The sequence below is a fragment of the Spea bombifrons genome, chromosome 9, assembly GCF_027358695.1.
Source record: "Spea bombifrons isolate aSpeBom1 chromosome 9, aSpeBom1.2.pri, whole genome shotgun sequence".
Taxonomy (NCBI): Eukaryota; Metazoa; Chordata; class Amphibia; order Anura; family Pelobatidae; genus Spea; species Spea bombifrons.
In genome coordinates this window covers 28,224,566-28,251,576 of record NC_071095.1, presented here as the reverse complement: position 1 = coordinate 28,251,576, position 27,011 = coordinate 28,224,566, and the positions used below count along the sequence as shown (strand labels likewise).

The 27,011-nt window shown below is 57.5% G+C and overlaps 7 non-coding genes and 3 pseudogenes across 7 annotated transcripts; all 10 read left to right on the top strand.

The window, feature by feature from the left end:
* The first annotated feature begins 3,203 nt into the window (after positions 1 to 3,203).
* Positions 3,204 to 3,398, top strand: LOC128466737 (U2 spliceosomal RNA). Its single transcript, XR_008345529.1, has one exon. It is a non-coding gene; the product is annotated as a U2 spliceosomal RNA (small nuclear RNA).
* Positions 3,399 to 5,171: 1,773 nt separating this feature from the next.
* LOC128466748 (uncharacterized) lies at positions 5,172 to 5,374 on the top strand (annotated as a pseudogene).
* Positions 5,375 to 6,518: 1,144 nt separating this feature from the next.
* LOC128466682 (U2 spliceosomal RNA) lies at positions 6,519 to 6,709 on the top strand. Its single transcript, XR_008345480.1, has one exon. It is a non-coding gene; the product is annotated as a U2 spliceosomal RNA (small nuclear RNA).
* A 1,144-nt stretch (positions 6,710 to 7,853) lies between these two features.
* On the top strand, positions 7,854 to 8,044 carry LOC128466681 (U2 spliceosomal RNA). The gene has a single exon (XR_008345479.1). It is a non-coding gene; the product is annotated as a U2 spliceosomal RNA (small nuclear RNA).
* A 7,186-nt stretch (positions 8,045 to 15,230) lies between these two features.
* On the top strand, positions 15,231 to 15,438 carry LOC128466735 (uncharacterized; annotated as a pseudogene).
* A 1,144-nt stretch (positions 15,439 to 16,582) lies between these two features.
* LOC128466680 (U2 spliceosomal RNA) lies at positions 16,583 to 16,773 on the top strand. The gene has a single exon (XR_008345478.1). It is a non-coding gene; the product is annotated as a U2 spliceosomal RNA (small nuclear RNA).
* Positions 16,774 to 17,917: 1,144 nt separating this feature from the next.
* LOC128466679 (U2 spliceosomal RNA) lies at positions 17,918 to 18,108 on the top strand. Its single transcript, XR_008345477.1, has one exon. It is a non-coding gene; the product is annotated as a U2 spliceosomal RNA (small nuclear RNA).
* A 1,144-nt stretch (positions 18,109 to 19,252) lies between these two features.
* LOC128466753 (uncharacterized) lies at positions 19,253 to 19,407 on the top strand (annotated as a pseudogene).
* A 5,262-nt stretch (positions 19,408 to 24,669) lies between these two features.
* LOC128466738 (U2 spliceosomal RNA) lies at positions 24,670 to 24,861 on the top strand. Its single transcript, XR_008345530.1, has one exon. It is a non-coding gene; the product is annotated as a U2 spliceosomal RNA (small nuclear RNA).
* A 1,144-nt stretch (positions 24,862 to 26,005) lies between these two features.
* LOC128466678 (U2 spliceosomal RNA) lies at positions 26,006 to 26,196 on the top strand. Its single transcript, XR_008345476.1, has one exon. It is a non-coding gene; the product is annotated as a U2 spliceosomal RNA (small nuclear RNA).
* The last annotated feature ends 815 nt before the right edge of the window (positions 26,197 to 27,011 follow it).

Here is a 27,011-nt window from a genome sequence, read left to right as displayed (position 1 = left end):
GATGGGCGGGGACTTCAACTGCCCGATCGAGGAAGGAGGGCGCACTTCCACCCACGCAACAAACCTGGACGTGACTTCGAAACTGCTCAGAGAGATTGTCACAGAGGCATCCTTAAAGGACGCTATGGGCTCCATCGGGACCGGCTCCGTGAACTATTCTTGGAGCCGGCCGGATGGCTCTGTGCGTTCCCGGATAGACTTTGTGTTCACCTCTCGAGCGGTAGAGCATCAGCAGTGCTCCATGGTGCCCTGCTACTTCTCAGACCACAGGGCTGTTCGGCTCCAGTGTGCCCTGGGCAAAGGGTTTCCTCCCGGTCCAGGCTCCTGGAAGCTGAACTGTGCCCTGTTAGAGAGGCAGGAAATCGTGGAGGAGCTGCGTAATGTATATTCTGATTGTGTCAGTACCAAGTATCTGTTCCCCACTGTAGCCCAGTGGTGGGAGTTTACTAAAGTAAAGCTGCGCTCTTTCTTTCAGGCTAAAGGAAGACTCCAGGCGTGTGAGAGGAAGAGGAAATTCAGACGGCTGCAGCGCAAGCTGCAGTCCCTGTTGGACCTCCAACAGTGCGGATGGGACGTGGACGAGGAGCTGGAGGAGACCAAGGAGGGCCTGAAAAGGCACTTTGAGGAGGAATCCAAGCAAATCGTCTTCCGTTCCAAGGTGGAGAACCTGGAGAAGGGTGAGAAATGTAACTCTTTCTTTTTCAGGAAGCTCCACTCCGCCCACACGCCCCTGACGGAAATGAGAGACAGCGAAGGCGTGGTACGACAGGGGAAGGAGGAGGTCCAGAAAGTGGTCGTCGACTACTACCGAGATCTCTACTCCCCCAAAGACACAGACCCGGAGGCTGCTGAACGGTTCCTGTCAGGTATCACTAACACCATTGATCCCGCAGGTCGCGCAGCCATGGACGCCCCCTTGACGCTGGAGGAGCTGCACTCTGCCGCCAAATCCTTCAGGAAGGGCAGGACACCGGGCAGTGACGGCCTCCCAGCCGAGTTGTACACAACGCTGTGGGACCTCATTGGCCCGGACCTCCTCGACCTGTACGAGGAGATGGTGGTGGAGGGCAGGATGCCCCCCACGCTGAGAGAGGGAATGATCACGATCCTGTATAAGCGGAAGGGGGAGAGATGCGACCTGAAAAATTGGCGTCCCATCTCTCTCCTGAACGTGGACTACAAGATCCTCGCCAAGGTACTAGCCACCAGGTTGAAGAAAGTCATCGGGCAGATCGTCCACCCCGACCAGACCTGCGGCATCCCAGGGCGCCGGATCGCGGACAGCCTGGCCCTCATCAGAGACACGATCTACTACATCAAGGACCGCAACGTCCGTGCCGCTCTGGTCACACTAGACCAAGAGAAGGCATTTGATCGGCTGTCTCATGGTTTTATGGGTCAGGTACTGCGGAGGTTTGGGCTGGGGGAGATGTTCTGTTCTTATGCTAACCTGATGTACCTTGATATCCGCAGCTCGGTGCTGGTGAACGGCTGGAAGACTGACCCCTTCCAGGTCCTCTCTGGGGTCAGACAAGGCTGCCCTCTTTCACCTCTTCTTTTTGTCTGTTGTATAGAGCTCTTCGCCGAGTGCATCAGACGAAATCCAGAGATCAGAGGGATCACCGCGCCGGGCAGAGACAAGAAAGAGATAAAGTGCTCGCTCTACATGGACGACGTGACCATCTTCTGCGCGGATCGCCGGTCGGTGAGAGCGCTCGTCCAGACGTGCGAGGACTTCAGCCGAGCTTCAGGCGCAAAGGTCAACTGCGGGAAGTCTGAGACCATGCTGTTCGGGCAGTGGGACCTGACTTCTGAGCCGATCCCGTTTCCCGTCAAAACCGACTTCCTAAAGATCCTGGGAGTCTGGTTCGGCAGAGACGGCGCGGCCCTGAAAAGCTGGGAGGAGAGACTCAACAAGGTAAAGCAGAAATTTGGGCTGTGGAGCCTCAGAGACCTTACCATCGAAGGGAAAGTGCTGGTGCTGCGCAACGAGATTCTTCCCGTGCTGCAGTACGTGGCTCAGGCGTGGCCCCTGCTGGTCACCATTCACCGAGCCATCAACCGAGCAGTTTTCCACTTCATCTGGGGCTCCAAAATGGACAGAGTAAAGCGCGCAGTGATGTACAAGGAACCCGGCAAGGGAGGCAAAGGAGTGCCTGACATCCCTACCATGCTGAGGACCTTCTTTGTGTGCAACTGCGTGCGCAGGACTCTCAGAGACGTAGTGAAAGGCTCTGCTGGAAACTCCATGTCTCGCTTCTTCCTGCTGCCCCTGTGGAGGCAGCTCAAGTGGGAAAAGTGGGACAGCTCCGTCCCTTACAATTGGACCATGCCCTGGTTCTACTCGGACGTGGGCAAATTTGTAAGGGAACACCAACTGGAGGGAGTTAAACCAGACCTGTGGTTACCCCGTGTGATCCACAAGTTCATCAGAGCCAAAGACACTATCGAGAACATCCCAGGGCTCCCCGACGCCACAGCCAAGACTGTCTGGGCTAACGTGTCGTCGAGCAGGCTAACCAACAGACATAAAGACATGGCATGGATGGCCATTCAGGGAGGCCTCCCCCTAAGGACATTTATGCATGCCAGGGGGCTGTGCAGATATAGACACTGCCCACAGTGCATTGTGGAGGAGGAGACTTCCCTCCACCTGTTCTGGCAGTGCCCGTTTGCACAGGCCTTGTTCAGAGCCCTGGAGCTGGATCTCAAGGACTCTATCGAGAGAAAGTACCTGTCCTTCCATTCGGTACTTTACGGACTTTTCCCAGGGACACACACGGAGAGCGCCATTGAGGATGCTTGGCGCCTCATGTGCTGCGTAAAGGACGCTTTATGGTTTGCCAGGAACCGCCTGGTGCTGAGGAGGGAGCAGGTCACAGTCCGTGACTGCCGCAGGCTTATCCACAGCCTGCTGAGAGACTACTCTCTCAAGGACAGTCTAGAGGCTGAAGACTAGCCCCATTCTCCTCGGCCCCCTTCCCCCCCCCCATTTCCCCAGGTTATGTTCCACTAAAGTGCTTACCATATGCGCCACGTCTGGGAATGTAATTGTACACTGCTTCTACTGAGCTTTCCGTAAACTGAAGTCGTACTGTAACGTGTATTGCCCTGCGCTGCGTCGCAGTACTGCTTATCGTCTATCTGTACCAATATTACTGACCTTTGTATTCCTGCTAAAACAGGTTGATGTCTGTTTTACCATAACCAGTTTTGTATAAATAAACTTAAATACAAAAAAAAAATCTGTTCTTATCAGTTTAATATCTGATACGTCCCCTATCTGGGGACCATATATTAAATGGATTTTTAGAACAGGGAGATGGAAGAAGAGCTTGCTCTGTCCACTCCACGCATTGACCTGGTATTGCAGTACCTCCAGGACCGGTGCACCTCTCTTATTTGTGACCAAAAGCAGAACCCAAGCAAAGCCGAGCAACGAGCAGAGCAACGAGCCGAGGAAGGGCCGAGCGACCTGGGGAGCAGCGGCAGCAGTCCAGGGTCGGTCGGTTGGTCGGTCGGTTGCTTCCTTCCTTTCTTTCCTCCCAGCTCGTTGCTTCTGCAGGCGAGTGAGTGCGCGGCGTCTTGGTCGCGACATGTAACGTAAGGTAACGTAACTGAACTGTGCTGCGGTAGGTAATGTCCGTTGTAACGTAACGTAACTTTCGATGTCCTGTCCTGTCCTGTCGTGCCATGCCATGCCATGCCATGCCATGCCATGTGTGTGGCTGGCCTTGGTCATGAAGGCACATGCTGGTTGAGGGTGCATTGAAGGGTTAAAGTGCTAGTGTGTTTGCTTGCTTGAAGGTAGCATGGCCAGCTGACGGCTGTGCTGCTGCTGCTGCAGCAGCAGCTGCAGCTGCTGCCTGGCTCCTGTGGTTCTTTTGCATGCCTTGGTTTGTGTCTCCCTCTGATGGTGGCTTTGGAGCCAGTGAGCCAGCACTGTGCTGGGTGGCTGACGAGGACGAGGACAAGAGAGTGAGCGAGTGAGTGTTGTTCACAGCAGCAGCAGCAGCAGCAGCCGGCAGGCAGCGCTTAAGAGGATTAGATGAGATTACAGTAAGGCCTGCTACGTCTGTCAGGTGCTTAGGTGGGTCCAGTCAATCAGCGGGACGGAGCCGCAGCAGCTGATCTCGTTGAGCGGGAGGCGGAGGTGCGAAGCGGGGGGGCCCCCGATCCCCCCTTGGGGGCGGACCCATGCAAATGTTTCAGGCCGCGCCGCCTCGATCCCGGCGGGCCTCGTTGAGATAGATAGACAGGCAGGCGGAGGGAGGGAAAGAAAGAGAGAGGAGAGTGTGCGAGCCAGGGGTGCTGGGCTTGGACGCAGGGGTGGTGCAGGCCGTCCCTTCCAGCTGTGGTTGCCGGCGCAGGGCTGCAGTCCGGCGCGGGGATCCGCAGAGGGAGTGCCCTGGGGGGTGGGGGTGGTGGGTGTGCAGCGGGCGGATGGCCCAGGGGCCCGGGCGCGCATGGCAGCTCGCTGCGACTGTGCGGAGTGAGGGTGGCGGGCCCGGGCCGGGCCCGGCGCCCAGTTCGGGTTATCGCTTCTCGGCCTTTTGGCTAAGATCAAGTGTAGTCTCTCTTACTGGGAGGAGAGATGACACTGATCCTCTGGCCTTAGGGCTGGGAATGCATGGAGCCCGAGGTGCTTTGATTGCCCTGACTTAAATGTCGGAGTCACCATGTGCAGTATTGCACGCCGCTGCCATGGTGAGCGCACGTCTCTGCACAGGCGGCCATCTATGCACATTCCTCCATAGCACCATTCGGGCATGGAGTGAATTTATTTTTGTACCTGGCTGGGTCATTTTATGGCCTGCCCTTATTTATTTACTTTATTTATTTAATCACTATGTGTGAGAACACGTGTGCCTATTAATTTGATTTGATTTCCACGGTCACCAAACCTTCTTGCGAGGCCACGTTCACCCTTTTGTTTTTCGATTTGGCACTTTCGTTTTTGACCACTGCCTTATGGCGGTGAAGCCTAAGGGGGTTTCTCCCTTATGGGAGTACCCCAAAGGAAAGGGTTCTCACCCTTCGGGGTGAGTCCCATAGATCCGACCCTCCCATGGGGGGGGGGAGGAATCAGTCTGGGTACCTTTTCGGAGGTCTCAGAATTCGTATTGGGCTTCTGCTGCCATGTGCACGGAATGCTGCACCAAGGAGCACGCACCTCGGGCTCTAAAAAAAAAAAAAAAAAAAAAAAAAAAAAAAAAAAAAATCTGTTCTTATCAGTTTAATATCTGATACGTCCCCTATCTGGGGACCATATATTAAATGGATTTTTAGAACAGGGAGATGGAAGAAGAGCTTGCTCTGTCCACTCCACGCATTGACCTGGTATTGCAGTACCTCCAGGACCGGTGCACCTCTCTTATTTGTGACCAAAAGCAGAACCCAAGCAAAGCCGAGCAACGAGCAGAGCAACGAGCCGAGGAAGGGCCGAGCGACCTGGGGAGCAGCGGCAGCAGTCCAGGGTCGGTCGGTTGGTCGGTCGGTTGCTTCCTTCCTTTCTTTCCTCCCAGCTCGTTGCTTCTGCAGGCGAGTGAGTGCGCGGCGTCTTGGTCGCGACATGTAACGTAAGGTAACGTAACTGAACTGTGCTGCGGTAGGTAATGTCCGTTGTAACGTAACGTAACTTTCGATGTCCTGTCCTGTCCTGTCGTGCCATGCCATGCCATGCCATGCCATGCCATGCCATGTGTGTGGCTGGCCTTGGTCATGAAGGCACATGCTGGTTGAGGGTGCATTGAAGGGTTAAAGTGCTAGTGTGTTTGCTTGCTTGAAGGTAGCATGGCCAGCTGACGGCTGTGCTGCTGCTGCTGCAGCAGCAGCTGCAGCTGCTGCCTGGCTCCTGTGGTTCTTTTGCATGCCTTGGTTTGTGTCTCCCTCTGATGGTGGCTTTGGAGCCAGTGAGCCAGCACTGTGCTGGGTGGCTGACGAGGACGAGGACAAGAGAGTGAGCGAGTGAGTGTTGTTCACAGCAGCAGCAGCAGCAGCAGCCGGCAGGCAGCGCTTAAGAGGATTAGATGAGATTACAGTAAGGCCTGCTACGTCTGTCAGGTGCTTAGGTGGGTCCAGTCAATCAGCGGGACGGAGCCGCAGCAGCTGATCTCGTTGAGCGGGAGGCGGAGGTGCGAAGCGGGGGGGCCCCCGATCCCCCCTTGGGGGCGGACCCATGCAAATGTTTCAGGCCGCGCCGCCTCGATCCCGGCGGGCCTCGTTGAGATAGATAGACAGGCAGGCGGAGGGAGGGAAAGAAAGAGAGAGGAGAGTGTGCGAGCCAGGGGTGCTGGGCTTGGACGCAGGGGTGGTGCAGGCCGTCCCTTCCAGCTGTGGTTGCCGGCGCAGGGCTGCAGTCCGGCGCGGGGATCCGCAGAGGGAGTGCCCTGGGGGGTGGGGGTGGTGGGTGTGCAGCGGGCGGATGGCCCAGGGGCCCGGGCGCGCATGGCAGCTCGCTGCGACTGTGCGGAGTGAGGGTGGCGGGCCCGGGCCGGGCCCGGCGCCCAGTTCGGGTTATCGCTTCTCGGCCTTTTGGCTAAGATCAAGTGTAGTATCTGTTCTTATCAGTTTAATATCTGATACGTCCCCTATCTGGGGACCATATATTAAATGGATTTTTAGAACAGGGAGATGGAAGAAGAGCTTGCTCTGTCCACTCCACGCATTGACCTGGTATTGCAGTACCTCCAGGACCGGTGCACCTCTCTTATTTGTGACCAAAAGCAGAACCCAAGCAAAGCCGAGCAACGAGCAGAGCAACGAGCCGAGGAAGGGCCGAGCGACCTGGGGAGCAGCGGCAGCAGTCCAGGGTCGGTCGGTTGGTCGGTCGGTTGCTTCCTTCCTTTCTTTCCTCCCAGCTCGTTGCTTCTGCAGGCGAGTGAGTGCGCGGCGTCTTGGTCGCGACATGTAACGTAAGGTAACGTAACTGAACTGTGCTGCGGTAGGTAATGTCCGTTGTAACGTAACGTAACTTTCGATGTCCTGTCCTGTCCTGTCGTGCCATGCCATGCCATGCCATGCCATGCCATGCCATGTGTGTGGCTGGCCTTGGTCATGAAGGCACATGCTGGTTGAGGGTGCATTGAAGGGTTAAAGTGCTAGTGTGTTTGCTTGCTTGAAGGTAGCATGGCCAGCTGACGGCTGTGCTGCTGCTGCTGCAGCAGCAGCTGCAGCTGCTGCCTGGCTCCTGTGGTTCTTTTGCATGCCTTGGTTTGTGTCTCCCTCTGATGGTGGCTTTGGAGCCAGTGAGCCAGCACTGTGCTGGGTGGCTGACGAGGACGAGGACAAGAGAGTGAGCGAGTGAGTGTTGTTCACAGCAGCAGCAGCAGCAGCAGCCGGCAGGCAGCGCTTAAGAGGATTAGATGAGATTACAGTAAGGCCTGCTACGTCTGTCAGGTGCTTAGGTGGGTCCAGTCAATCAGCGGGACGGAGCCGCAGCAGCTGATCTCGTTGAGCGGGAGGCGGAGGTGCGAAGCGGGGGGGCCCCCGATCCCCCCTTGGGGGCGGACCCATGCAAATGTTTCAGGCCGCGCCGCCTCGATCCCGGCGGGCCTCGTTGAGATAGATAGACAGGCAGGCGGAGGGAGGGAAAGAAAGAGAGAGGAGAGTGTGCGAGCCAGGGGTGCTGGGCTTGGACGCAGGGGTGGTGCAGGCCGTCCCTTCCAGCTGTGGTTGCCGGCGCAGGGCTGCAGTCCGGCGCGGGGATCCGCAGAGGGAGTGCCCTGGGGGGTGGGGGTGGTGGGTGTGCAGCGGGCGGATGGCCCAGGGGCCCGGGCGCGCATGGCAGCTCGCTGCGACTGTGCGGAGTGAGGGTGGCGGGCCCGGGCCGGGCCCGGCGCCCAGTTCGGGTTATCGCTTCTCGGCCTTTTGGCTAAGATCAAGTGTAGTATCTGTTCTTATCAGTTTAATATCTGATACGTCCCCTATCTGGGGACCATATATTAAATGGATTTTTAGAACAGGGAGATGGAAGAAGAGCTTGCTCTGTCCACTCCACGCATTGACCTGGTATTGCAGTACCTCCAGGACCGGTGCACCTCTCTTATTTGTGACCAAAAGCAGAACCCAAGCAAAGCCGAGCAACGAGCAGAGCAACGAGCCGAGGAAGGGCCGAGCGACCTGGGGAGCAGCGGCAGCAGTCCAGGGTCGGTCGGTTGGTCGGTCGGTTGCTTCCTTCCTTTCTTTCCTCCCAGCTCGTTGCTTCTGCAGGCGAGTGAGTGCGCGGCGTCTTGGTCGCGACATGTAACGTAAGGTAACGTAACTGAACTGTGCTGCGGTAGGTAATGTCCGTTGTAACGTAACGTAACTTTCGATGTCCTGTCCTGTCCTGTCGTGCCATGCCATGCCATGCCATGCCATGCCATGCCATGTGTGTGGCTGGCCTTGGTCATGAAGGCACATGCTGGTTGAGGGTGCATTGAAGGGTTAAAGTGCTAGTGTGTTTGCTTGCTTGAAGGTAGCATGGCCAGCTGACGGCTGTGCTGCTGCTGCTGCAGCAGCAGCTGCAGCTGCTGCCTGGCTCCTGTGGTTCTTTTGCATGCCTTGGTTTGTGTCTCCCTCTGATGGTGGCTTTGGAGCCAGTGAGCCAGCACTGTGCTGGGTGGCTGACGAGGACGAGGACAAGAGAGTGAGCGAGTGAGTGTTGTTCACAGCAGCAGCAGCAGCAGCAGCCGGCAGGCAGCGCTTAAGAGGATTAGATGAGATTACAGTAAGGCCTGCTACGTCTGTCAGGTGCTTAGGTGGGTCCAGTCAATCAGCGGGACGGAGCCGCAGCAGCTGATCTCGTTGAGCGGGAGGCGGAGGTGCGAAGCGGGGGGGCCCCCGATCCCCCCTTGGGGGCGGACCCATGCAAATGTTTCAGGCCGCGCCGCCTCGATCCCGGCGGGCCTCGTTGAGATAGATAGACAGGCAGGCGGAGGGAGGGAAAGAAAGAGAGAGGAGAGTGTGCGAGCCAGGGGTGCTGGGCTTGGACGCAGGGGTGGTGCAGGCCGTCCCTTCCAGCTGTGGTTGCCGGCGCAGGGCTGCAGTCCGGCGCGGGGATCCGCAGAGGGAGTGCCCTGGGGGGTGGGGGTGGTGGGTGTGCAGCGGGCGGATGGCCCAGGGGCCCGGGCGCGCATGGCAGCTCGCTGCGACTGTGCGGAGTGAGGGTGGCGGGCCCGGGCCGGGCCCGGCGCCCAGTTCGGGTTATCGCTTCTCGGCCTTTTGGCTAAGATCAAGTGTCTTGCCTGAGGTTCGTGACGATTGGTTGTTGTTGGACCTCGGCCTTTCTACTTATGTAGACATGCTGCTATTGGGGTTCTAACTGATGCCTTTCTGAACGAAACGAGATTCGGTCACGGTTGCGTTCGCTCGCTACTCGGCCTCCGGGCCTGCAGACCCTAGGAAACCCGTTGTGGACTCCCCAACACCGAGTGGATGCATGCTGGAGAAATCCTAACACTCGTGAGGCTTGAGCGCACGGTCTACCTTTGGGTGCTGGGAAAGACTCCCCCTCTTCCTGAGGCGGTCTTCTCCCCTACTTTTGGCCTTTTTTAGTGCCTTTTCCCTCTTTTTGGCCTTTTTTAGTGCCTTCCCCTGCCCCTCTTTTTGGCCTTTTTTAGTGCCTTCCCCTGCCCCTCTTTTTGGCCTTTTTTAGTGCCTTCCCCTGCCCCTCTTTTTGGCCTTTTTTAGTGCCTTCCCCTGCCCCTCTTTTTGGCCTTTTTTAGTGCCTTCCCCTGCCCTTCTTTTTGGCCTTTTTTAGTGCCTTCCCCTGCCCTTCTTTTTGGCCTTTTTTAGTGCCTTCCCCTACCCCTCTTTTTGGCCTTTTTTAGTGCCTTCCCCTGCCCCTCTTTTTGGCCTTTTTTAGTGCCTTCCCCCTGCCCCTCTTTTTGGCCTTTTTTTTTTTTTTTTTTTTTTTTTTTAGTGCCTTCCCCTGCCCCTCTTTTTGGCCTTTTTTAGTGCATCCCCCTGCCTTCCCCCCTGTGCTTTTAAATCTCTCCCTCTTCTCTTTTCCAGTTCTCTACGCTTTCCCAGCCAGACCCGACGAGGAGCGAAAATGGCAACCCAGACCTCTGAAGCCCAACAACCCAGCCAGGCCACCGGAAGCCGAGTCCAGCCTGCAGCGACCCCAGGGAGCCCACCTCCCCTGGAGACCTGGATGAGGCAGACGGTGGTCCTAAAGTTAAAGGAAGTGGAGGGCCGCACCCCTGACATGGATGTGGACACCTTCAGCAAGAAGGTAGTGCACGAGGGAGCAGGCTTCAGCCCAGCAGAAACCCTGAGCGTCCAGTCGTTTTTGAAGGGAATGTTCTACGTAACGTTCATTTCAGCGGCGGTCTGCAAAAGGTTCTGGGAAGCCTTCAGGTCGGCGAAACCGGATCAGGTCCTCTCCCGTTTCTACGGAAACAGCCCCATCCACAGGGAGGAGAGACCCGTGACGGTCTCGATGCGGAACCCCCACACCCCAGGAAAAGACGTGGCAACTTTTCTGGGAAGATACTGCCACATCGTGAAAGAACCGACCAAGATCCTCAATCAATACGGCTTCTGGACAGGAAGATGGTCCCTCGTGATCCGTCTGAAGGCAGACTCCACCTCGCCGGACGGGCTCCAACACCTCCCGCAGAGCTTCGCCCTGGGGAATTCTACAGGCATGCTCTTCTACCCTGGTCAGCCCACAACCTGCAGACGATGCAGCCAACTGGGTCACAAGGCGGAGGAATGCCAACAGAAATCCTGCAGGCACTGCAGGGTGGTGGGGCACGAGACCAAAGACTGTCCACGAAAGAAGACCTGTAACCTGTGCGGCGATCCTGACCACATCTACAAGGATTGCCCCAAAAGATCAAGGTCATACGCAGCGGTAGCAGCAGCCAAGGCCCCGGCCAAGGTCCCCTCGTCGGCCCCGACCAAGGCTCCAGCCAAGGCGCCGGCACCGCAGACACCCTCTCCGGCAACCCCGAAAGCGAAACCCAGGAAAGGTAAGAAAGCAGCTCCCCCCCCTGCCGAGACTGTCGTGGCCCTGCCCGCTGTCAAGGCTCCCCCTCCTCCCCCAGAGGCAGCGCCATCCCTCCCCTGCGCTGCCTCCGACCCTCCCTGCTTCACCCCCTTCTCCCTCCCCCCACTCCTCCCCCTCTCTGCAGCAGCTCTAACCCCGTCCCTAGCTGCTGCAGACCCCGACCCTTTCCCCCCTCTTGTTTCCGCTGCAGACAACCACCTGGAGATGCCGCCAAAAGGAGCCGGAGCCAGAAAACGCAAACACAGCGGCAAGAAGGAGGAGGAGGACGAGGACAGCGAGACTGAGACGAGCCCCACCAGGATCTCTGTCCAGAAGAGGGCGCCACCACCAGCCCCCACCGTTCCCTCTCCCTCTCCTCCCGAGCCCGAAAAAGACAACGACGACACGCTCGAAAAGATGGTCCAGGACCTGACCCCGTCGGATGAGCCAGCCACCGAGACCGAGGCTCTGATCCTCAACCAGTTGGACATCGACAACCAGGTCTCCCTCCTGGAACAGCTGCTAGACGAGGCGGTCTGGACCCCCGTGAACCCCATCGACCACGGCGGGGAAGATCCTCCCCCACCAGGGGGAGGAGGCGGTAACTAGTGCCTCTGTTTGAGCTAACCTTCTTTTTACTCCCAACTAATGGCGTCAATTTCTATTTTCTCCATTAATGTGAGGAGCATGAAGGACCAGTTCCGGAGGCGCGGTTTACTAACCTTCCTTTCTTCCCAGCAGTGTGATGTATATATGTTGCAGGAATGTGCTTTACCCTTCTCTCGTTCTTATCGCCATCTATGCAGGGAATGGTCCCACGGCCCGTCCTTTTGGTCCGGTGGGAACGGCTGCAAGTCGGCGGGGGTTGCTATCCTGATCCGAGGAGGCAACTTCACGGTGGACGCTGTCCAGGAGATGGTCTGCGGCAGACTTCTGGTCGTGGACGGATCCTGGGCGGGGGAGCCTGTCAGGCTCATCGCCGTGTACGCCTCCCCGGAGAAGAAGCAACGCCTGGAGCTTCTCCAGAACCTGCGGACCCAGCTGACAACCACCAGGGCCATAGTGATGGGCGGGGACTTCAACTGCCCGATCGAGGAAGGAGGGCGCACTTCCACCCACGCAACAAACCTGGACGTGACTTCGAAACTGCTCAGAGAGATTGTCACAGAGGCATCCTTAAAGGACGCTATGGGCTCCATCGGGACCGGCTCCGTGAACTATTCTTGGAGCCGGCCGGATGGCTCTGTGCGTTCCCGGATAGACTTTGTGTTCACCTCTCGAGCGGTAGAGCATCAGCAGTGCTCCATGGTGCCCTGCTACTTCTCAGACCACAGGGCTGTTCGGCTCCAGTGTGCCCTGGGCAAAGGGTTTCCTCCCGGTCCAGGCTCCTGGAAGCTGAACTGTGCCCTGTTAGAGAGGCAGGAAATCGTGGATGAGCTGCGTAATGTATATTCTGATTGTGTCAGTACCAAGTATCTGTTCCCCACTGTAGCTCAGTGGTGGGAGTTTACTAAAGTAAAGCTGCGCTCTTTCTTTCAGGCTAAAGGAAGACTCCAGGCGTGTGAGAGGAAGAGGAAATTCAGACGGCTGCAGCGCAAGCTGCAGTCCCTGTTGGACCTCCAACAGTGCGGATGGGACGTGGACGAGGAGCTGGAGGAGACCAAGGAGGGCCTGAAAAGGCACTTTGAGGAGGAATCCAAGCAAATCGTCTTCCGTTCCAAGGTGGAGAACCTGGAGAAGGGTGAGAAATGTAACTCTTTCTTTTTCAGGAAGCTCCACTCCGCCCACACGCCCCTGACGGAAATGAGAGACAGCGAAGGTGTGGTACGACAGGGGAAGGAAGAGGTCCAGAAAGTGGTCGTCGACTACTACCGAGATCTCTACTCCCCCAAAGACACAGACCCGGAGGCTGCTGAACGGTTCCTGTCAGGTATCACTAACACCATTGATCCCGCAGGTCGTGCAGCCATGGACGCCCCCTTGACGCTGGAGGAGCTGCACTCTGCCGCCAAATCCTTCAGGAAGGGCAGGACACCGGGCAGTGACGGCCTCCCAGCCGAGTTGTACACAACGCTGTGGGACCTCATTGGCCCGGACCTCCTCGACCTGTACGAGGAGATGGTGGTGGAGGGCAGGATGCCCCCCACGCTGAGAGAGGGAATGATCACGATCCTGTATAAGCGGAAGGGGGAGAGATGCGACCTGAAAAATTGGCGTCCCATCTCTCTCCTGAACGTGGACTACAAGATCCTCGCCAAGGTACTAGCCACCAGGTTGAAGAAAGTCATCGGGCAGATCGTCCACCCCGACCAGACCTGCGGCATCCCAGGGCGCCGGATCGCGGACAGCCTGGCCCTCATCAGGGACACGATCTACTACATCAAGGACCGCAACGTCCGTGCCGCTCTGGTCACCCTAGACCAAGAGAAGGCATTTGATCGGCTGTCTCATGGTTTTATGGGTCAGGTACTGCGGAGGTTTGGGCTGGGGGAGATGTTCTGTTCTTATGCTAACCTGATGTACCTTGATATCCGCAGCTCGGTGCTGGTGAACGGCTGGAAGACTGACCCCTTCCAGGTCCTCTCTGGGGTCAGACAAGGCTGCCCTCTTTCACCTCTTCTTTTTGTCTGTTGTATAGAGCTCTTCGCCGAGTGCATCAGACGAAATCCAGAGATCAGAGGGATCACCGCGCCGGGCAGAGACAAGAAAGAGATAAAGTGCTCGCTCTACATGGACGACGTGACCATCTTCTGCGCGGATCGCCGGTCGGTGAGAGCGCTCGTCCAGACGTGCGAGGACTTCAGCCGGGCTTCAGGCGCAAAGGTCAACTGCGGGAAGTCGGAGACCATGCTGTTCGGGCAGTGGGACCTGACTTCTGAGCCGATCCCGTTTCCCGTCAAAACCGACTTCCTAAAGATCCTGGGAGTCTGGTTCGGCAGAGACGGCGCGGCCCTGAAAAGCTGGGAGGAGAGACTCAACAAGGTAAAGCAGAAATTTGGGCTGTGGAGCCTCAGAGACCTTACCATCGAAGGGAAAGTGCTGGTGCTGCGCAACGAGATTCTTCCCGTGCTGCAGTACGTGGCTCAGGCGTGGCCCTTGCTGGTCACCATTCACCGAGCCATCAACCGAGCAGTTTTCCACTTCATCTGGGGCTCCAAAATGGACAGAGTAAAGCGCGCAGTGATGTACAAGGAACCCGGCAAGGGAGGCAAAGGAGTGCCTGACATCCCCACCATGCTGAGGACCTTCTTTGTGTGCAACTGCGTGCGCAGGACTCTCAGAGACGTAGTGAAAGGCTCTGCTGGAAACTCCATGTCTCGCTTCTTCCTGCTGCCCCTGTGGAGGCAGCTCAAGTGGGAAAAGTGGGACAGCTCCATCCCTTACAATTGGACCATGCCCTGGTTCTACTCGGACGTGGGCAAATTTGTAAGGGAGCACCAACTGGAGGGAGTTAAACCAGACCTGTGGTTACCCCGTGTGATCCACAAGTTCATCAGAGCCAAAGACACTATCGAGAACATCCCAGGGCTCCCCGACGCCACAGCCAAGACTGTCTGGGCTAACGTGTCGTCGAGCAGGCTAACCAACAGACATAAAGACATGGCATGGATGGCCATTCAGGGAGGCCTCCCCCTAAGGACATTTATGCATGCCAGGGGGCTGTGCAGATATAGACACTGCCCACAGTGCATTGTGGAGGAGGAGACTTCCCTCCACTTGTTCTGGCAGTGCCCGTTTGCACAGGCTTTGTTCAGAGCCCTGGAGCTGGATCTCAAGGACTCTATCGAGAGAAAGTACCTGTCCTACCATTCGGTACTTTACGGACTTTTCCCAGGGACACACACGGAGAGCGCCATTGAGGATGCTTGGCGCCTCATGTGCTGCGTAAAGGACGCTTTATGGTTTGCCAGGAACCGCCTGGTGCTGAGGAGGGAGCAGGTCACAGTCCGTGACTGCCGCAGGCTTATCCACAGCCTACTGAGAGACTACTCTCTCAAGGACAGTCTAGAGGCTGAAGACTAGCCCCGTTCTCCTCGGCCCCCCTTTCCCCCCCCACTTCCCCAGGTTATGTTCCACTAAGTGCTAACCATATGCGCCACGTCTGGGAATGTAATTGTACACTGCTTCTACTGAGCTTTCCGTAAACTGAAGTCGTACTGTAACGTGTATTGCCCTGCGCTGCGTCGCAGTACTGCTTATCGTCTATCTGTGCTAATATTACTGTCCTATGTATTCCTGCTAAAACAGATTGATGTCTGTTTTACCATAAGCAGTTTTGTATAATAAACTTAAATACAAAAAAAAAATCTGTTCTTATCAGTTTAATATCTGATACGTCCCCTATCTGGGGACCATATATTAAATGGATTTTTAGAACAGGGAGATGGAAGAAGAGCTTGCTCTGTCCACTCCACGCATTGACCTGGTATTGCAGTACCTCCAGGACCGGTGCACCTCTCTTATTTGTGACCAAAAGCAGAACCCAAGCAAAGCCGAGCAACGAGCAGAGCAACGAGCCGAGGAAGGGCCGAGCGACCTGGGGAGCAGCGGCAGCAGTCCAGGGTCGGTCGGTTGGTCGGTCGGTTGCTTCCTTCCTTTCTTTCCTCCCAGCTCGTTGCTTCTGCAGGCGAGTGAGTGCGCGGCGTCTTGGTCGCGACATGTAACGTAAGGTAACGTAACTGAACTGTGCTGCGGTAGGTAATGTCCGTTGTAACGTAACGTAACTTTCGATGTCCTGTCCTGTCCTGTCGTGCCATGCCATGCCATGCCATGCCATGCCATGCCATGTGTGTGGCTGGCCTTGGTCATGAAGGCACATGCTGGTTGAGGGTGCATTGAAGGGTTAAAGTGCTAGTGTGTTTGCTTGCTTGAAGGTAGCATGGCCAGCTGACGGCTGTGCTGCTGCTGCTGCAGCAGCAGCTGCAGCTGCTGCCTGGCTCCTGTGGTTCTTTTGCATGCCTTGGTTTGTGTCTCCCTCTGATGGTGGCTTTGGAGCCAGTGAGCCAGCACTGTGCTGGGTGGCTGACGAGGACGAGGACAAGAGAGTGAGCGAGTGAGTGTTGTTCACAGCAGCAGCAGCAGCAGCAGCCGGCAGGCAGCGCTTAAGAGGATTAGATGAGATTACAGTAAGGCCTGCTACGTCTGTCAGGTGCTTAGGTGGGTCCAGTCAATCAGCGGGACGGAGCCGCAGCAGCTGATCTCGTTGAGCGGGAGGCGGAGGTGCGAAGCGGGGGGGCCCCCGATCCCCCCTTGGGGGCGGACCCATGCAAATGTTTCAGGCCGCGCCGCCTCGATCCCGGCGGGCCTCGTTGAGATAGATAGACAGGCAGGCGGAGGGAGGGAAAGAAAGAGAGAGGAGAGTGTGCGAGCCAGGGGTGCTGGGCTTGGACGCAGGGGTGGTGCAGGCCGTCCCTTCCAGCTGTGGTTGCCGGCGCAGGGCTGCAGTCCGGCGCGGGGATCCGCAGAGGGAGTGCCCTGGGGGGTGGGGGTGGTGGGTGTGCAGCGGGCGGATGGCCCAGGGGCCCGGGCGCGCATGGCAGCTCGCTGCGACTGTGCGGAGTGAGGGTGGCGGGCCCGGGCCGGGCCCGGCGCCCAGTTCGGGTTATCGCTTCTCGGCCTTTTGGCTAAGATCAAGTGTAGTATCTGTTCTTATCAGTTTAATATCTGATACGTCCCCTATCTGGGGACCATATATTAAATGGATTTTTAGAACAGGGAGATGGAAGAAGAGCTTGCTCTGTCCACTCCACGCATTGACCTGGTATTGCAGTACCTCCAGGACCGGTGCACCTCTCTTATTTGTGACCAAAAGCAGAACCCAAGCAAAGCCGAGCAACGAGCAGAGCAACGAGCCGAGGAAGGGCCGAGCGACCTGGGGAGCAGCGGCAGCAGTCCAGGGTCGGTCGGTTGGTCGGTCGGTTGCTTCCTTCCTTTCTTTCCTCCCAGCTCGTTGCTTCTGCAGGCGAGTGAGTGCGCGGCGTCTTGGTCGCGACATGTAACGTAAGGTAACGTAACTGAACTGTGCTGCGGTAGGTAATGTCCGTTGTAACGTAACGTAACTTTCGATGTCCTGTCCTGTCCTGTCGTGCCATGCCATGCCATGCCATGCCATGCCATGCCATGTGTGTGGCTGGCCTTGGTCATGAAGGCACATGCTGGTTGAGGGTGCATTGAAGGGTTAAAGTGCTAGTGTGTTTGCTTGCTTGAAGGTAGCATGGCCAGCTGACGGCTGTGCTGCTGCTGCTGCAGCAGCAGCTGCAGCTGCTGCCTGGCTCCTGTGGTTCTTTTGCATGCCTTGGTTTGTGTCTCCCTCTGATGGTGGCTTTGGAGCCAGTGAGCCAGCACTGTGCTGGGTGGCTGACGAGGACGAGGACAAGAGAGTGAGCGAGTGAGTGTTGTTCACAGCAGCAGCAGCAGCAGCAGCCGGCAGGCAGCGCTTAAGAGGATTAGATGAGATTACAGTAAGGCCTGCTACGTCTGTCAGGTGCTTAGGTGGGTCCAGTCAATCAGCGGGACGGAGCCGCAGCAGCTGATCTCGTTGAGCGGGAGGCGGAGGTGCGAAGCGGGGGGGCCCCCGATCCCCCCTTGGGGGCGGACCCATGCAAATGTTTCAGGCCGCGCCGCCTCGATCCCGGCGGGCCTCGTTGAGATAGATAGACAGGCAGGCGGAGGGAGGGAAAGAAAGAGAGAGGAGAGTGTGCGAGCCAGGGGTGCTGGGCTTGGACGCAGGGGTGGTGCAGGCCGTCCCTTCCAGCTGTGGTTGCCGGCGCAGGGCTGCAGTCCGGCGCGGGGATCCGCAGAGGGAGTGCCCTGGGGGGTGGGGGTGGTGGGTGTGCAGCGGGCGGATGGCCCAGGGGCCCGGGCGCGCATGGCAGCTCGCTGCGACTGTGCGGAGTGAGGGTGGCGGGCCCGGGCCGGGCCCGGCGCCCAGTTCGGGTTATCGCTTCTCGGCCTTTTGGCTAAGATCAAGTGTAGTATCTGTTCTTATCAGTTTAATATCTGATACGTCCCCTATCTGGGGACCATATATTAAATGGATTTTTAGAACAGGGAGATGGAAGAAGAGCTTGCTCTGTCCACTCCACGCATTGACCTGGTATTGCAGTACCTCCAGGACCGGTGCACCTCTCTTATTTGTGACCAAAAGCAGAACCCAAGCAAAGCCGAGCAACGAGCAGAGCAACGAGCCGAGGAAGGGCCGAGCGACCTGGGGAGCAGCGGCAGCAGTCCAGGGTCGGTCGGTTGGTCGGTCGGTTGCTTCCTTCCTTTCTTTCCTCCCAGCTCGTTGCTTCTGCAGGCGAGTGAGTGCGCGGCGTCTTGGTCGCGACATGTAACGTAAGGTAACGTAACTGAACTGTGCTGCGGTAGGTAATGTCCGTTGTAACGTAACGTAACTTTCGATGTCCTGTCCTGTCCTGTCGTGCCATGCCATGCCATGCCATGCCATGCCATGCCATGTGTGTGGCTGGCCTTGGTCATGAAGGCACATGCTGGTTGAGGGTGCATTGAAGGGTTAAAGTGCTAGTGTGTTTGCTTGCTTGAAGGTAGCATGGCCAGCTGACGGCTGTGCTGCTGCTGCTGCAGCAGCAGCTGCAGCTGCTGCCTGGCTCCTGTGGTTCTTTTGCATGCCTTGGTTTGTGTCTCCCTCTGATGGTGGCTTTGGAGCCAGTGAGCCAGCACTGTGCTGGGTGGCTGACGAGGACGAGGACAAGAGAGTGAGCGAGTGAGTGTTGTTCACAGCAGCAGCAGCAGCAGCAGCCGGCAGGCAGCGCTTAAGAGGATTAGATGAGATTACAGTAAGGCCTGCTACGTCTGTCAGGTGCTTAGGTGGGTCCAGTCAATCAGCGGGACGGAGCCGCAGCAGCTGATCTCGTTGAGCGGGAGGCGGAGGTGCGAAGCGGGGGGGCCCCCGATCCCCCCTTGGGGGCGGACCCATGCAAATGTTTCAGGCCGCGCCGCCTCGATCCCGGCGGGCCTCGTTGAGATAGATAGACAGGCAGGCGGAGGGAGGGAAAGAAAGAGAGAGGAGAGTGTGCGAGCCAGGGGTGCTGGGCTTGGACGCAGGGGTGGTGCAGGCCGTCCCTTCCAGCTGTGGTTGCCGGCGCAGGGCTGCAGTCCGGCGCGGGGATCCGCAGAGGGAGTGCCCTGGGGGGTGGGGGTGGTGGGTGTGCAGCGGGCGGATGGCCCAGGGGCCCGGGCGCGCATGGCAGCTCGCTGCGACTGTGCGGAGTGAGGGTGGCGGGCCCGGGCCGGGCCCGGCGCCCAGTTCGGGTTATCGCTTCTCGGCCTTTTGGCTAAGATCAAGTGTAGTATCTGTTCTTATCAGAGCACACAAAACTGTTCTTGTTAGAACACACAACTGTTCTTATTAGAACACACAACTGTTCTTTCCAGAACAATCACTGCTGTTCTTGTCAGAACAGATTCTTCTCTTTTTCAGATTTCCACACCTTCCCAGCCAGACCCGACGAGAAGCGAGAATGGCGACCCAGACCTCCGAAGCCCAACGACCCAGCCAGCCCACCGGAAGCCGAGTCCAGCCTGCTGCGACCCCAGGAAGCCCACCTCCCCTGGAGAACTGGATGAGGCAGACGGTGGTCCTGAAGCTGAAGGAAGTGGAGGGCCGCACCCCCGACCTGGATGCAGACACCTTCAGCAAGAAGGTGGTGCACGAAGGAGCAGGCTTCAGCCCAGCAGAGACCCTGAGCGTCCAGTCGTTTTTGAGGGGAATGTTCTACGTAACATTCATCTCGGCGGCGGTCTGCAAAAGGTTCTGGGAGGCCTTCAGGGCGGCGAAACCGGACCAGGTCCTCTCCCGTTTCTACGGAAACAGCCCTATCCACAGGGAGGAGAGACCCGTGACGGTCTCGATGCGGAACCCCCACACCCCAGGAAAAGACGTGGCAACTTTTCTGGGAAGATACTGCCACATCGTAAAAGAACCGACCAAGATCCTCAACCAGTACGGCTTCTGGACAGGAAAATGGTCCCTCGTGATCCGTCTGAAGGCAGACTCCACCTCGCCGGACGGGCTCCAACACCTCCCGCAGAGCTTTGCCCTGGGAAATTCTACAGGCATGCTTTTCTACCCTGGTCAGCCCACAACCTGCAGACGATGCAGCCAACTGGGTCACAAGGCGGAAGAATGCCAACAGAATTCCTGCAGGCACTGCAGGGTGGTGGGGCACGAGACCAAAGACTGTCCACGAAAGAAGACCTGTAACCTGTGCGGCGATCCTGACCACATCTACAAGGATTGCCCCCAAAGATCAAGGTCATACGCAGCGGTAACAGCAGCCAAGGCCCCGGCCAAGGTCCCCTCGTCGGCCCCGACCAAGGCTCCAGCCAAGGCGCCGGCACCGCAGACACCCTCTCCGGCAACCCCGAAAGCGAAACCCAGGAAAGGTAAGAAAGCAGCTCCCCCCCCTGCCGAGACTGTCGTGGCCCTGCCCGCTGTCAAGGCCCCCCCTCCTCCCCCAGAGGCAGCGCCATCCCTCCCCTGCGCTGCCTCCGACCCTCCCTGCTTCACCCCCTTCTCCCTCCCCCCACTCCTCCCCCTCTCTGCAGCAGCTCTAACCCCGTCCCTAGCTGCTGCAGACCCCGACCCTTTCCCCCCTCTTGTTTCCGCTGCAGACAACCCCCTGGAGATGCCGCCAAAAGGAGCCGGAGCTAGAAAACGCAAGCATAGCGGCAAGAAGGAGGAGGAGGAGGACGAGGACAGCGAAACTGAGATGAGCCCCACCAGGATCTCTGTCCAGAAGAGGGTGCCACCATCAGCCTCCACCGTCCCCTCTCCCTCTCCTCCCGAGCCCGCAAATGACAACGACGACACGCTAGAAAAGATGGTCCAGGACCTGACCCCGTCGGACGAGCCAGCCACCGAGACCGAGGCCCAGATCTTCAACCAGCTGGAGATCGACAACCAGGTCTCCCTCCTGGAACAGATGCTAGACGAGGCGGTCTGGACCCCCGTGAACCCCATTGACCACGGCGAGGAAGATCCTCCCCCACCAGGGGGAGGAGGCGGTAACTAGTGCCTCTGTTTGAGCTGACCTTCTTTTTTCTCCCAACTAATGGCGTCAATTTCTATTTTCTCCATTAATGTGAGGAGCATGAAGGACCAGTTCCGGAGGCGCGGTTTACTAACCTTCCTTTCTTCCCAGCAATGTGATGTATATATGTTGCAGGAATGTGCTTTACCCTTCTCTCGTTCTTATCGCCATCTATGCAGGGAATGGTCCCACGGCCCGTCCTTTTGGTCCGGTGGGAACGGCTGCAAGTCGGCGGGGGTTGCTATCCTGATCCGAGGAGGCAACTTCACGGTGGACGCTGTCCAGGAGATGGTCTGCGGCAGACTTCTGGTCGTGGACGGATCCTGGGCGGGGGAGCCTGTCAGGCTCATCACCGTGTACGCCTCCCCGGAGAAGAAGCAACGCCTGGAGCTTCTCCAGAACCTGCGGACCCAGCTGACAACCACCAGGGCCATAGTGATGGGCGGGGACTTCAACTGCCCGATCGAGGAAGGAGGGCGCACTTCCACCCACGCAACAAAACTGGACGTGACTTCGAAACTGCTCAGAGAGATTGTCACAGAGGCATCCTTAAAGGACGCTATGGGCTCCATCGGGACCGGCTCCGTGAACTATTCTTGGAGCCGGCCGGATGGCTCTGTGCGTTCCCGGATAGACTTTGTGTTCACCTCTCGAGCGGTAGAACATCAGCAGTGCTCCATGGTGCCCTGCTACTTCTCAGACCACAGGGCTGTTCGGCTCCAGTGTGCCCTGGGCAAAGGGTTTCCTCCCGGTCCAGGCTCCTGGAAGCTGAACTGTGCCCTGTTAGAGAGGCAGGAAATCGTGGACGAGCTGCGTAATGTATATTCTGATTGTGTCAGTACCAAGTATCTGTTCCCCACTGTAGCCCAGTGGTGGGAATTTACTAAAGTAAAGCTGCGCTCTTTCCTCCAGGCTAAAGGAAGACTCCAGGCGTGTGAGAGGAAGAGGAAATTCAGACGGCTGCAACGCAAGCTGCAGTCCCTGTTGGACCTCCAACAGTGCGGATGGGACGTGGACGAGGAGCTGGAGGAGACCAAGGAGGGCCTGAAAAGGCACTTTGAGGAGGAATCCAAGCAAATCGTCTTCCGTTCCAAAGTGGAGAACCTGGAGAAGGGTGAGAAATGTAACTCTTTCTTTTTCAGGAAGCTCCACTCCGCCCACACGCCCCTGACGGAAATGAGAGACAGCGAAGGTGTGGTACGACAGGGGAAGGAGGAGGTCCAGAGAGTGGTCGTCGACTACTATCGAGATCTCTACTCCCCCAAAGACACAGACCCGGAGGCTGCTGAACGGTTCCTGTCAGGTATCACTAACACCATTGATCCCGCAGGTCGCGCAGCCATGGACGCCCCCTTGACGCTGGAGGAGCTGCACTCTGCCGCCAAATCCTTCAGGAAGGGCAGGACACCGGGCAGTGACGGCCTCCCAGCCGAGTTGTACACAACGCTGTGGGACCTCATTGGCCCGGACCTCCTCGACCTGTACGAGGAGATGGTGGTGGAGGGCAGGATGCCCCCCACGCTGAGAGAGGGAATGATCACGATCCTGTATAAGCGGAAGGGGGAGAGATGCGACCTGAAAAATTGGCGTCCCATCTCTCTCCTGAACGTGGACTACAAGATCCTCGCCAAGGTACTAGCCACCAGGTTGAAGAAAGTCATCGGGCAGATCGTCCACCCCGACCAGACCTGCGGCATCCCAGGGCGCCGGATCGCGGACAGCCTGGCCCTCATCAGGGACACGATCTACTACATCAAGGACCGCAACGTCCGTGCCGCTCTGGTCACCTTAGACCAAGAGAAGGCATTTGATCGGCTGTCTCATGGTTTTATGGGTCAGGTACTGCGGAGGTTTGGGCTGGGGGAGATGTTCTGTTCTTATGCTAACCTGATGTACCTTGATATCCGCAGCTCGGTGCTGGTGAACGGCTGGAAGACTGACCCCTTCCAGGTCCTCTCAGGGGTCAGACAAGGCTGCCCTCTTTCACCTCTTCTTTTTGTCTGTTGTATAGAGCTCTTCGCCGAGTGCATCAGACGAAATCCAGAGATCAGAGGGATCACCGCGCCGGGCAGAGACAAGAAAGAGATAAAGTGCTCGCTCTACATGGACGACGTGACCATCTTCTGCGCGGATCGCCGGTCGGTGAGAGCGCTCGTCCAGACGTGCGAGGACTTCAGCCGGGCTTCAGGCGCAAAGGTCAACTGCGGGAAGTCGGAGACCATGCTGTTCGGGCAGTGGGACCTGACTTCTGAGCCGATCCCGTTTCCCGTCAAAACCGACTTCCTAAAGATCCTGGGAGTCTGGTTCGGCAGAGACGGCGCGGCCCTGAAAAGCTGGGAGGAGAGACTCAACAAGGTAAAGCAGAAATTTGGGCTGTGGAGCCTCAGAGACCTTACCATCGAAGGGAAAGTGCTGGTGCTGCGCAACGAGATTCTTCCCGTGCTGCAGTACGTGGCTCAGGCGTGGCCCTTGCTGGTCACCATTCACCGAGCCATCAACCGAGCAGTTTTCCACTTCATCTGGGGCTCCAAAATGGACAGAGTAAAGCGCGCAGTGATGTACAAAGAACCCGGCAAGGGAGGCAAAGGAGTGCCTGACATCCCTACCATGCTGAGGACCTTCTTTGTGTGCAACTGCGTGCGCAGAACTCTCAGAGACGTAGTGAAAGGCTCTGCTGGAAACTCCATGTCTCGCTTCTTCCTGCTGCCCCTGTGGAGGCAGCTCAAGTGGGAAAAGTGGGACAGCTCCGTCCCTTACAATTGGACCATGCCCTGGTTCTACTCGGACGTGGGCAAATTTGTAAGGGAGCACCAACTGGAGGGAGTTAAACCAGACTTGTGGTTACCCCGTGTGATCCACAAGTTCATCAGAGCCAAGGACACTATCGAGAACATCCCAGGGCTCCCCGACGCCACAGCCAAGACTGTCTGGGCCAACGTGTCGTCGAGCAGGCTAACCAACAGACATAAAGACATGGCATGGATGGCCATTCAGGGAGGCCTCCCCCTAAGGACATTTATGCATGCCAGGGGGCTGTGCAGATATAGACACTGCCCACAGTGCATTGTGGAGGAGGAGACTTCCCTCCACTTGTTCTGGCAGTGCCCGTTTGCACAGGCCTTGTTCAGAGCCCTGGAGCTGGATCTCAAGGACTCTATCGAGAGAAAATACCTGTCCTACCATTCGGTACTTTACGGACTTTTTCCAGGGACACACACGGAGAGCGCCATTGAGGATGCTTGGCGCCTCATGTGCTGCGTAAAGGACGCTTTATGGTTTGCCAGGAACCGCCTGGTGCTGAGGAGGGAGCAGGTCACAGCCCGTGACTGCCGCAGGCTTATCCACAGCCTGCTGAGAGACTACTCTCTCAAGGACAGTCTAGAGGCTGAAGACTAGCCCCGTTCTCCTCGGCCCCCTTTCCCCCCCCATTTCCCCAGGTTATGTTCCACTAAGTGCTAACCATATGCGCCACGTCTGGGAATGTAATTGTACACTGCTTCTACTGAGCTTTCCGTAAACTGAAGTCGTACTGTAACGTGTATTGCCCTGCGCTGCGTCGCAGTACTGCTTATCGTCTATCTGTGCTAATATTAATGTCCTATGTATTCCTGCTAAAACAGATTGATGTCTGTTTTACCATAAGCAGTTTTGTATAATAAACTTAAATACAAAAAAAAATCTGTTCTTATCAGTTTAATATCTGATACGTCCCCTATCTGGGGACCATATATTAAATGGATTTTTAGAACAGGGAGATGGAAGAAGAGCTTGCTCTGTCCACTCCACGCATTGACCTGGTATTGCAGTACCTCCAGGACCGGTGCACCTCTCTTATTTGTGACCAAAAGCAGAACCCAAGCAAAGCCGAGCAACGAGCAGAGCAACGAGCCGAGGAAGGGCCGAGCGACCTGGGGAGCAGCGGCAGCAGTCCAGGGTCGGTCGGTTGGTCGGTCGGTTGCTTCCTTCCTTTCTTTCCTCCCAGCTCGTTGCTTCTGCAGGCGAGTGAGTGCGCGGCGTCTTGGTCGCGACATGTAACGTAAGGTAACGTAACTGAACTGTGCTGCGGTAGGTAATGTCCGTTGTAACGTAACGTAACTTTCGATGTCCTGTCCTGTCCTGTCGTGCCATGCCATGCCATGCCATGCCATGCCATGCCATGTGTGTGGCTGGCCTTGGTCATGAAGGCACATGCTGGTTGAGGGTGCATTGAAGGGTTAAAGTGCTAGTGTGTTTGCTTGCTTGAAGGTAGCATGGCCAGCTGACGGCTGTGCTGCTGCTGCTGCAGCAGCAGCTGCAGCTGCTGCCTGGCTCCTGTGGTTCTTTTGCATGCCTTGGTTTGTGTCTCCCTCTGATGGTGGCTTTGGAGCCAGTGAGCCAGCACTGTGCTGGGTGGCTGACGAGGACGAGGACAAGAGAGTGAGCGAGTGAGTGTTGTTCACAGCAGCAGCAGCAGCAGCAGCCGGCAGGCAGCGCTTAAGAGGATTAGATGAGATTACAGTAAGGCCTGCTACGTCTGTCAGGTGCTTAGGTGGGTCCAGTCAATCAGCGGGACGGAGCCGCAGCAGCTGATCTCGTTGAGCGGGAGGCGGAGGTGCGAAGCGGGGGGGCCCCCGATCCCCCCTTGGGGGCGGACCCATGCAAATGTTTCAGGCCGCGCCGCCTCGATCCCGGCGGGCCTCGTTGAGATAGATAGACAGGCAGGCGGAGGGAGGGAAAGAAAGAGAGAGGAGAGTGTGCGAGCCAGGGGTGCTGGGCTTGGACGCAGGGGTGGTGCAGGCCGTCCCTTCCAGCTGTGGTTGCCGGCGCAGGGCTGCAGTCCGGCGCGGGGATCCGCAGAGGGAGTGCCCTGGGGGGTGGGGGTGGTGGGTGTGCAGCGGGCGGATGGCCCAGGGGCCCGGGCGCGCATGGCAGCTCGCTGCGACTGTGCGGAGTGAGGGTGGCGGGCCCGGGCCGGGCCCGGCGCCCAGTTCGGGTTATCGCTTCTCGGCCTTTTGGCTAAGATCAAGTGTAGTATCTGTTCTTATCAGTTTAATATCTGATACGTCCCCTATCTGGGGACCATATATTAAATGGATTTTTAGAACAGGGAGATGGAAGAAGAGCTTGCTCTGTCCACTCCACGCATTGACCTGGTATTGCAGTACCTCCAGGACCGGTGCACCTCTCTTATTTGTGACCAAAAGCAGAACCCAAGCAAAGCCGAGCAACGAGCAGAGCAACGAGCCGAGGAAGGGCCGAGCGACCTGGGGAGCAGCGGCAGCAGTCCAGGGTCGGTCGGTTGGTCGGTCGGTTGCTTCCTTCCTTTCTTTCCTCCCAGCTCGTTGCTTCTGCAGGCGAGTGAGTGCGCGGCGTCTTGGTCGCGACATGTAACGTAAGGTAACGTAACTGAACTGTGCTGCGGTAGGTAATGTCCGTTGTAACGTAACGTAACTTTCGATGTCCTGTCCTGTCCTGTCGTGCCATGCCATGCCATGCCATGCCATGCCATGCCATGTGTGTGGCTGGCCTTGGTCATGAAGGCACATGCTGGTTGAGGGTGCATTGAAGGGTTAAAGTGCTAGTGTGTTTGCTTGCTTGAAGGTAGCATGGCCAGCTGACGGCTGTGCTGCTGCTGCTGCAGCAGCAGCTGCAGCTGCTGCCTGGCTCCTGTGGTTCTTTTGCATGCCTTGGTTTGTGTCTCCCTCTGATGGTGGCTTTGGAGCCAGTGAGCCAGCACTGTGCTGGGTGGCTGACGAGGACGAGGACAAGAGAGTGAGCGAGTGAGTGTTGTTCACAGCAGCAGCAGCAGCAGCAGCCGGCAGGCAGCGCTTAAGAGGATTAGATGAGATTACAGTAAGGCCTGCTACGTCTGTCAGGTGCTTAGGTGGGTCCAGTCAATCAGCGGGACGGAGCCGCAGCAGCTGATCTCGTTGAGCGGGAGGCGGAGGTGCGAAGCGGGGGGGCCCCCGATCCCCCCTTGGGGGCGGACCCATGCAAATGTT